Source organism: Mixophyes fleayi, chromosome 5 (assembly GCF_038048845.1).
Source record: "Mixophyes fleayi isolate aMixFle1 chromosome 5, aMixFle1.hap1, whole genome shotgun sequence".
Taxonomy (NCBI): domain Eukaryota; kingdom Metazoa; phylum Chordata; class Amphibia; order Anura; family Limnodynastidae; genus Mixophyes; species Mixophyes fleayi.
In genome coordinates this window covers 56440975-56450608 of record NC_134406.1, presented here as the reverse complement: position 1 = coordinate 56450608, position 9634 = coordinate 56440975, and positions in this window count along the sequence as shown.

The window sequence follows — 9634 nt, the reverse complement described above, 5'->3', positions numbered from 1 at the left end:
TAACAGTTGCCATCACTAGCTGGTTGCTTCTGATTAGCTGCTTCCAGATTGAACTTCTGAAGCGGATTGTACTTTCTTCATTCCTCATGCCTATATTACATGAATTAGTGGCCATATTTTAGCATGACATTTATGCTACTTTCATTTCTACAGGAAAAGAAACATTATGGGCCTGATCATTCAAGGAACGCAAAGTGAAAGCAATTTGCGTTCTTTTGTACGGAAATTGCACACAAATTTGAAGAAACATTTCTAGTTGAATATGGGTGTAAATACGCTCTGCCTATACAGCACTTGCCACATGCAGACAGACACAACACACTGCAGAATATGCACAATGCCATGAGAACGCACAGGTAAAAAGAAAAGTATTCAGTACATTAACTCCTGATAATAATATAATCATGAATAAATATACATTAAAAAATGTGTGTTTTTAATTTATTTCTTTTACATTAAATACAAATATCAAGATGTTATTAATGCCTACTGTGCATAAAATGCATTTTTACAGCCGCTCATAATTACTGTTGGGGTTTCGGGGTTCACTGATACTTCTATCAATCACCTTCAATGTCAGTCAGATCTCCCTTGATTTTTAGTCGACTGGTGAACAGAAAAACACACAACACCTGTATGATATAATGCTGAGTAATTCTGATTCTGTTCCAACCAGAGGTTAATAATAGGGGTATAGTAGTTTAACAACCAATTATAAGGCAGTAAATTATTAGACGTATAGAAGCGTAACAACCAATCATAAGACAGTAAATTATTAAAAACAACAACAAGTTAATTATGCGTACTCTGCATCTTTCTTATTTATATTTTTATCTTCTCAGGCATTCTGCTATCAGTCTTGTTACTTTTACATAGAACGGTACATTCAGTTGTGCGCCCTTGAATTTTTCATGTTCTGCGAAAACATCTTGTTGTAACATTGTTGCAAGGCTTCAATCTTTTTCTTTTCTCATTCTGAGTAAAATATCTGATAATTTCTTAAGGCTATAGCATATTATTTTCTAAAGCTTAGCACATGAATGATATTAAATCATTAATCATACAATTCCCAAAGAGGGGAATACTTTGCTGATATCTATTCAAAAGCTTTCTTGTATTACATGTTAAGTAGCAGTTCCATATACTCATTATAGTTAGTACAAGAAGAATTAGTATCAATGGATGAATCAAGATATTCATTGCTTTTTTTCATGGAATAAGATCCATTAACAAATATGTCCCACTAATAATGTGACAATCCATTTTTCAATTCCATCTCACAATTGTCTGTCCTGTGCTATGGTTTTTGTTTTTTTATTTTAACCGACTTAGTATCTGACCCAGGGTCCACGCCTGCCCTAGGATTCTCATCTATACTATCACACAACACCTGTATGATATAGTGCTGAGTAATTCTGATTCTGTTCCAACCAGAGGTTAATAATAGGGGTATTATTCTCCCCTCTCTCCCATTCCCTTAACTGGCTCCTCTTGTGCCTGATCTGTTTTCCCTCCCTTAGGATGTAAGCTCGTATGAGCAGGGCCCTCTTCCCTCCTGTCTCCTCACCCGTTCTTCTGCTCCGTGTCTATTGCATCTGCCTGCCTGGAGTTTCTGAAGTATTGGTACTTTTTGTTTATTGTTCTGTATTGTTATACCCTGTATAGTCTACTGTTTGTACTATGTGCGGCGCTGCGGAAACCTTGTGGAGCCTAACAAATAAATGATAATAATAATAATAATAATAATATCACAAAAAGAATATACATTTTCATTCTGGTTTCTCGATGGTCACTGTCAATTTCTTGTTGCAGACTGTGCAGATTTTTGGTTTGATTGCTGACTATTGTTCATAATGTTCACTGTTTGTCTCAGGCATTAAACTTGTAGAAATTTACGTGATCATTACTGGTTCTGGAAGCTCATTATTTTTCCTGCAGGAACAACAATCAAGTGTCAGTATTTTCTTAATCAGCCATATAACAATTTTCACTACCACATATACAATCAGCAGGATTGCCAAACCCTTTGCTACTAATGCCAATAGGCTCAATATCCAAAATGAATAATTGCTGACAACTTTGCCAATGAGGTTATGCATCTGCACAAAGGCATTTTCAGAGTTTACTCTCCTATGAGTGCAAATTGTTGAGCACTCCTTTCCCTTCTGTTTCTCACAGTGGCATTGAAATTTTTCACTTATCTGTCTGTTTCACACTTGGTTAGGGAGGCCTTGATCCCTACTTCAGCCACAACTATTCTGGTAAGACATATCAATACCATAAGACAGTACATTTCTATTTATCACAACAAGACTCCCCTGATTTGAAGACTTTGAAGTGTGATACGTGAATTCAGGTGTCTTTTTCCCTGTACTTTCACTGCCATGGGAGTTGTCAACAGGACTTGATAAGGACCCTTGTATCTGGGTTCAAGACGTCTCCTGATGTGCTTTATCATGACCACCCAGTCCCCAGATTGCAGTCTGTCGGTACCTGTATCAAAATTAGGGTCTGGAATGGAAGAGAACACTTCACCATGTATTTCAGTTAGTTGTTTCTGTAATAAGGCAACATAGTTCAACAAATCACCACGTACATGCTGTAGTTGCTATGGAAAATAACAGCCAGTTCTGTGTTCTGTGCCAAACAGAATCTCATATGGTGTTAAACCTGTGTCTCTTCATAAGTGTAGTTCTAATGTTACACAGAAGTATTGGTAAACATTCTAACCAAGTCCTTCATTACATGCTTCATTATCTCCCCTGTAAAGGTTGTACCTCTATCTGATTCAATAACTTCAGGTATGCCATATCTACAGATGACTTCTGAGATTAATTTCTTTGCTGTATTTTTGGCAGTAGCTTTTCCTACTAGCCAGACCTCTGCCCAATGGTTGAAAATGTCTGTGGCTACTAACACATACTCATATGTACCACATTTAGGAAGTTGTATATAGTCGATCTGAAGTCTCTGAAAGGGATAGAAAACATTTGGAATGCTTCCTCCTGGGGTCTTTACTCTTTGCACTGGATTGTGTATTCCACATATCCAGCAAGCTGCCACATAGTTTATGGCCGCAGAGTTGAATCCAGGGGCAATCCAGTTTTTCCATACCCTATTAGTCATTGCTTCTTTGGAATGATGTACTTGTCCATATGCAATTAAAGCTCTTGGTAGGCACCATTTATTTTCCTTTGACCATATTCCTTGCTCATCAAGCTGTGCACCTTCTTTTTTCGACTTCTTCTTTTCTTCCTTTGATGCTTGTGTCAGACGCCGTCCCCGTGCCTCCCCGCTGGCCGGGGACGGACGTCTTTCTCCCACGGAGCGCTCCATTGCTAAGCTACGCTCCTTCCGGGTCTTGCCGCGCGCATGCGCGCCCGCTGCCATGGCAACGGGACACGCTGCGCGAATTCCTGTCGGCGGTCAGCGCGTCTGACCGCCGCCCTCTGGCCACCAATGAGCGCCCTCTTCTTCCTATATAAAGATGGCTCTGGCACCATTATGGTGCCAGAGCAACTAAGTTCATTCTAGCCTCCAGCGTTATATTCATATAGTCTATATCCTGATTATTGATTTCCTGTGTACCGACCCGGCTCTCCCTGACCTTGCATTGGATTATCCCTTGGTCCTGCATCATTCTCTCCGGTTTGACCTTTTGCCTGTTGACTATCCGCTGCTTCCTTATTTTGTACCTTATCCGCCCGCACGGTTCCTGACTACAGCCTATACGACCATGATTACCTCCGCCATCTTGCAAGTAGCTCCCTGGGAGGGCCGCGACCTGCACGTTGTTCACCGCGAAGTCTAAACTTCCTTGCGGGGGTCCCTGGTAAAGACCGGCGGCGTGTTAGACTCTACGTCTCCTAGGGTAGCAGTGCCAATACCCGCAGGTGCCGCAATCTTCTTCGTGACAGCTTGTTTCTGAAAGTCTTTAAAGCTTTGTAGGTCTGGAAATTGAAATTTATCTGCGTCCCCTTCCATTGAGTCTACTAGAAATGTAGTATTCTTTTGTTGGAGGGCTGCCTTTTTGCTGCCTGATCTGCAAAATTATTTCCTCTTGCTTCTGGCGTTTGTTCTTTAGTGTGAGCTGGAACTTTTATAATTCCCACTTGTTTAGGGAGTTCCAATGCTCTAAATAGCTCATTAATTAAATTGGCGTGTTTGATGGGTTTTCTATTTGACCCTTAAAAGTCTCTACTTTTCCAAATGGGACCGAAATCTTGCGCCACTCCCCAGGCATATTGTGAATCTGTATATACATTGGCTATTTGTCCTTCTGCAAATACACAAGCCTTCGTTAGAGCTATCAATTGTGCTTCTTGTGCTGATGTTCCATTAGACAGTGTTCCCGATTGAAGCACCTCTTCCTCAGTAGTGATGGCATAGCCTGTGTATGGAACTCCATCCACATAATATCTAGATCCTAAATGTCTCTTGTAAAAAACGGACAAGACAGACGAACAGGGATCTCCCTCACACGCAGTAAGACGGAGCATACAGAGAGAGAAAAATTAACTGATATCTTCGAGCATACTGCTGTGGAACTACAAGTCCCAGCATTAGACTAAATACAAGTTAGCTTCAATATATTATTCTTCTTATCTCAACACACTGAAATCTTTTACAGAGAATAAGGGGGGACACATTTCACTCTTTCAGCTGCGCAGCATCAAACATACATTTAGCATATCCACACATTGACCTGATCTTCATAGCCAAGTCTTTTTATCCATTCTTCATTATTCAAATAAAACCAAGACCATTTCTCCAAGTCTAATGATCCTTCTGGGGGAAATCCTGCTCTCTTGAGTACTTTATGAATTCTTTTAAGAGCTTTACTACCTTCTCTCTCCTTCATTATATCCATGGGTTTATCTATAATAGGCATCTTACTATTCTGTGCCCCCATCACTGGGTTACTCGTCACAGTACTGTCAGTATCTGGGATACAATGTCTTGTAAGCGCAATAAGGTAATATCATTTTCCCCTTTGTACAGACTTCAAGGGCTAGATTTACTAAGCTGAGGGTTTGAAAAAGTGGGGATGTTGCCTATGGCAACCAATGAAAGCTAGAATCTGATTGGTTGCTATAGGCAACATCTCCACTTTTTTAAACCCGCTTCTTAGTAAATCTAGTCCCAAGTGTCTTTAATCCTTTATCTCCTAGTCTGCCATAGGAACACCAGATGTGAGTTTTATCGGCTTTAGATTAAAAGGCTGGCATTTATGGCTGATCCGATTCTTCCCGTCAAGTCAGTGTATGGACATATAGGTTTATAATCTGGTAACATATGATTTTGTGGCCAGTATGTAGTATTTCTTCATTCAAATGACACCCTAACGTAAAATATAGTTCTTTTTCATTACTTACACAACCGTAAAATATGCATTTGTAGTTGTAACACCCTCTAGTCTAGGTCCCTTGCAACCTGAATATTTTCTCAGAACAATGCAGCAGATACAATTCTTACATACACCTCTCTTATTATCTTCTAACTCAAATTGTCTACACCCATCATAATCTACAGTATCCATACATTTATAATTTCATTATCCTTTCCTCTGATTGACCATTGGGTTCATAGAATACCCTCTAATCACCTCAACTGACTTTCCTTAGACATACAAAGAAATACTGAACTGAGTAAGATGGTAGAAATCTACACTTTTCTTACTCACCGTACGGAATTTAGTTCAGCAATTCTCTGGACATCAGTGGAGTCTGGCGTCAGGTGTGGAGATATTGGGGCATCCCGGACAAGCCCCCAGAAATGTTGGGGTATCGGGGTTCACAGATACTTCTATTAATCACCTTCAATGTCAGTCAGATCTCCCTTGATTTTCAGTCGACTGGTGAACAGAAAAACACACAACACCTGTATGATATAATGCTGAGTAATTCTGATTCTGTTCCAACCAGACCTTACTTCAGACTCTTTATTTATACAGTAAAATAATAGGGGTATAGTAGTTTAACAACCAATTATAAGGCAGTAAATTATTAGAGGTATAGAAGCGTAACAACCAATCATAAGACAGTAAATTATTAAAAACAACAACAAGTTAATTATGCGTACTCTGCATCTTTCTTATTTATATTTTTATCTTCTCAGGCATTCTGCCATCAGTCTTGTTACTTTTACAAAGAACAGTACGTTCAGTTGTGCGCCCTTGAATTGTTCATGTTCTCCGAGAACATCTTGTAACATTGTTGCAAGGCTTCATTCTTTTTCTTTTCTCATTCTGAGTAAAATATCTGATAATTTCTTTTAAGGCTGTAGCACATTATTTTCTAAAGCTTAGCACATGAATGATATTAAATCAATAATCATACAATTTCACACTTACATTACAAACACATGTTCTGGCATGCATACCCCACTGGCATCTCTATTGATCAGCACTTACCCCTGCCCTGTAGCTGGTGCAAGTGATAAAGCTGAAAAACACTTATCTGAGAGATGCCCAGAGCTTGAATTTGGATGATTAAACCTTGGCACGCCTTTACTGTACATTGCCTACATGAATATGACCCATTCCGCCCTTCAAGTGGGAGGCTGTCAGAAGTGTCCTTTGCATTCGAAGATGAATTAGATGGACTTGCAGTCACTGGCGTATAGTCAGTTTCTGAGAATGTGCAGAGCAATTTTACTCAAAATGCTGCACGTATCGGGATTTACGTTCCTTAATGAATCAGGCCCTATATCTGCTGTATTACTCAAGATTAATTTTTTTACTTAAAGCAAACCTAATAGTGAATGCCTCTTTCTCTTTCAAAACAAATGTTATAAATGTTTTCTTGTGTTTACAACATGTTTCTGACATAAACCTGGTACATATGCTACTGGTGCAGAGCGGGACACATCTTGAGATGCGTCCAACTGAGCATATCCCTGTAAACATACTGGGCCTGAGTCATTAAGGTAAAAAAGGAGTAAATGTTCTCCGGGACAAACCATGTTACAATGCAAGGGGTGCAGATTACTTTATTATTTTGCACATAAGTTAAATTCTGGCAGTTTTTTCATCTAGCACACAGATAATTGATAGCTTTATTTTTACACTGAAATTTAAAGTTCTTCTAGGACATGCCTATTCCAACTATAAATCTGTCCCCACATTTTAAATTTACCTCCCCTCCAATGTAACATGGTTTTGCCCAGGTGCAAAGTTACTCCTTTTATATGCTTTGCTCTCCTTAATGACTCAGACCCACTATTGTTATGTGCATTTTTTTTTATGCATATCCCTCCAAATCAGCTTCGGCCTCAGTTTTCAACTTGCCTAATCTCCAATCGACAGTCCTAGGATTCTGAAATTTGTCCATGGAATATAATTAATCCCAGATCAGATGGCCACTATGTAATACAGTCCCCATGCTTAGATAGTGCCTACTATGCAATGGAGATTTAAATACTTGATAGCTACCATGTAACATATGTGAAAAGTGGGAGTGCCCATGTCAATAAAGTTCATGACCACCTGGGAACCATTTTGCACAAGATATACAGCCAGAAATGTATTCACCATGTTGTTTTAAGCTAATTTATACAAAGTCTGTTCCTCCCACAGTTTTCTAATGTATGTCAACATGTTCACCTAACTTTTTTGCATATTTTAAATGTTCCCCTCCATAGGCTTTGGATTTAGAAAATGCTTTTGGGCTAAATCCACCACAGGGTTAAACTTGCATGCATTCAACTGCCCTATCATAACCTAAGTCCCTGTATTTGTGACTTATTGGCCCAAGGTCTACATCTCAGCCACATAAGAGCCATTCCAGCAGGAGTAGGTGGAGGTATAGCTTCATCATACCTTTGCCCAATCCATCTCAAACTTTGTTAGCTAATGGCATGATTCCAAACAGAGTTTTTTAGCCCTTGTAAAAGTTTACACTTCTGGGAAGATATAAAGTCTGTGTAGGGCACAGAACCCTTTGAGTATGATTCTGGAGGGAAAAATTTCAGACAGCTGCACAGCAAGCAACAGTTGGTGACCACCGTACAGTGTCTACTGTATCCAGTTAGCATGATTGGGCCCACCAAAAACAAAAGATTCTGGGACCTGGTGTGGCCTACACTGGGACAAGCTCAAACATGTGGGAGCATTAGACAGCTGGATGGCCATTCTACACACCGTTGTGAGCATGAGTGCCCAGAGAGGGTTAAAAAAGCTGTAATATTGCTCAGTTGTTTGTGCGTTACCTTTATATGCAAGATATTTAATGGACTTGTTGAGTTAATTGCTGCAAACCTCCTTGAGGTTAAAATGAATGGACTTTATTTTTGTCAGTGCCTGTGTAAGTTAATATTTACATTGTAAGTTTTAACGTGAGAATGATGATTACATATTCTCTGTACAGCGCTGCATAATATGGTGGTGTTATGTAAATAAAACGAGAATAGAAGAGGTATTGCAGAAAATGTGCAGGAGTAGTGTGACTGGAAGACAACTGCAGCTAGAGAAGCAGCTGGTCTCCTTTCCAGAAAGAGCCTTTAGAGTCTGTCTGGTTCTAAAGCACAGCGAGTATCCAACGTCCAGTGGTGATCCTGCAATCAGAAAGTGCCCAACATTGGTCCTATGTCCAGATGGTGCCCAACAGTGATCCAGCATCCAGAATATGTCTGTTGTCCAGAGATGTTCAGATCCAGCATCTGGTGGAGTCCAGTGTGCAGCAGAGGTCTGGCACCCATGAAGTTAAGAGCCCTAGGATGCCCAGAGTCTAGTGTATTGAGGTAGGAGGGTCATGGCGCCAGCAACCACAACAGGAACACCCGTGTCTCCACATCCGAGTACCCACAAGGAATGCAGAACCCCTTGAACAATGTGAGTAGCTCTGCTAATTATCACATATCTTCCAACATATCTCCTAACTGTCCGGATCACAGCAGGACAGTACCAAATCTAAGATCTCAAAAGGAACAGGGCTTGATCATAAAGTGAGCATTATGGGGCAGATCGGGCAGGGTTTTGGTTGATTGATGGGGATTATTTTTCCTGAATTCTATTGTATGTATGTGAGAGGTATGCTATCACTAATATATGCTTTGCACTTTAGAACTAGGCCCTTGCCAGGGGCAGGCTAGCTTGGGCTGGGTCACCTGCATTTTTTCTCATTTAAAATGTTCCTAATAGGCTGCCAAGTAGAGTCTTGCCCCCAGGCGAAAATTTGCCAACCCGTCCCTGGTCCTTCCCCATCCACCGCCTACAGGAATTAGCGTTAGGGAACAGATAAGTATACTTTAGGTTTTAGTTTTCTTTTGGATTATGACGACCTTTAATTATTTGATAAAGGGGGTAACAAGGTTTCTGGGGAGTTATTTGATTATAATTAATTATTTTTTTTTTAAATTGTGTGTGTTTTTATTTTTTCACTCTTTGATGTAGTGAGCTCATGGTCTTTGTTTTAGTGGAAACCAGCCCAGTCTAGTGCTGGGGGATGGTTGAGGATGAGTGCACCTGCAAATGTGTTTCTTTGCCAAATGGGTCCCATTAAAATTATGGGCCTTTGATTTTTTTTTTTCTATTTTAAACAACCCCAAACCTGTGAAATCAGGTGCTGAGATTGGAGGGTCCTCTTGCTCTTTTTGCATTTTCAAATCTGATCAAAATTCCCTTAGTCTTGTGATG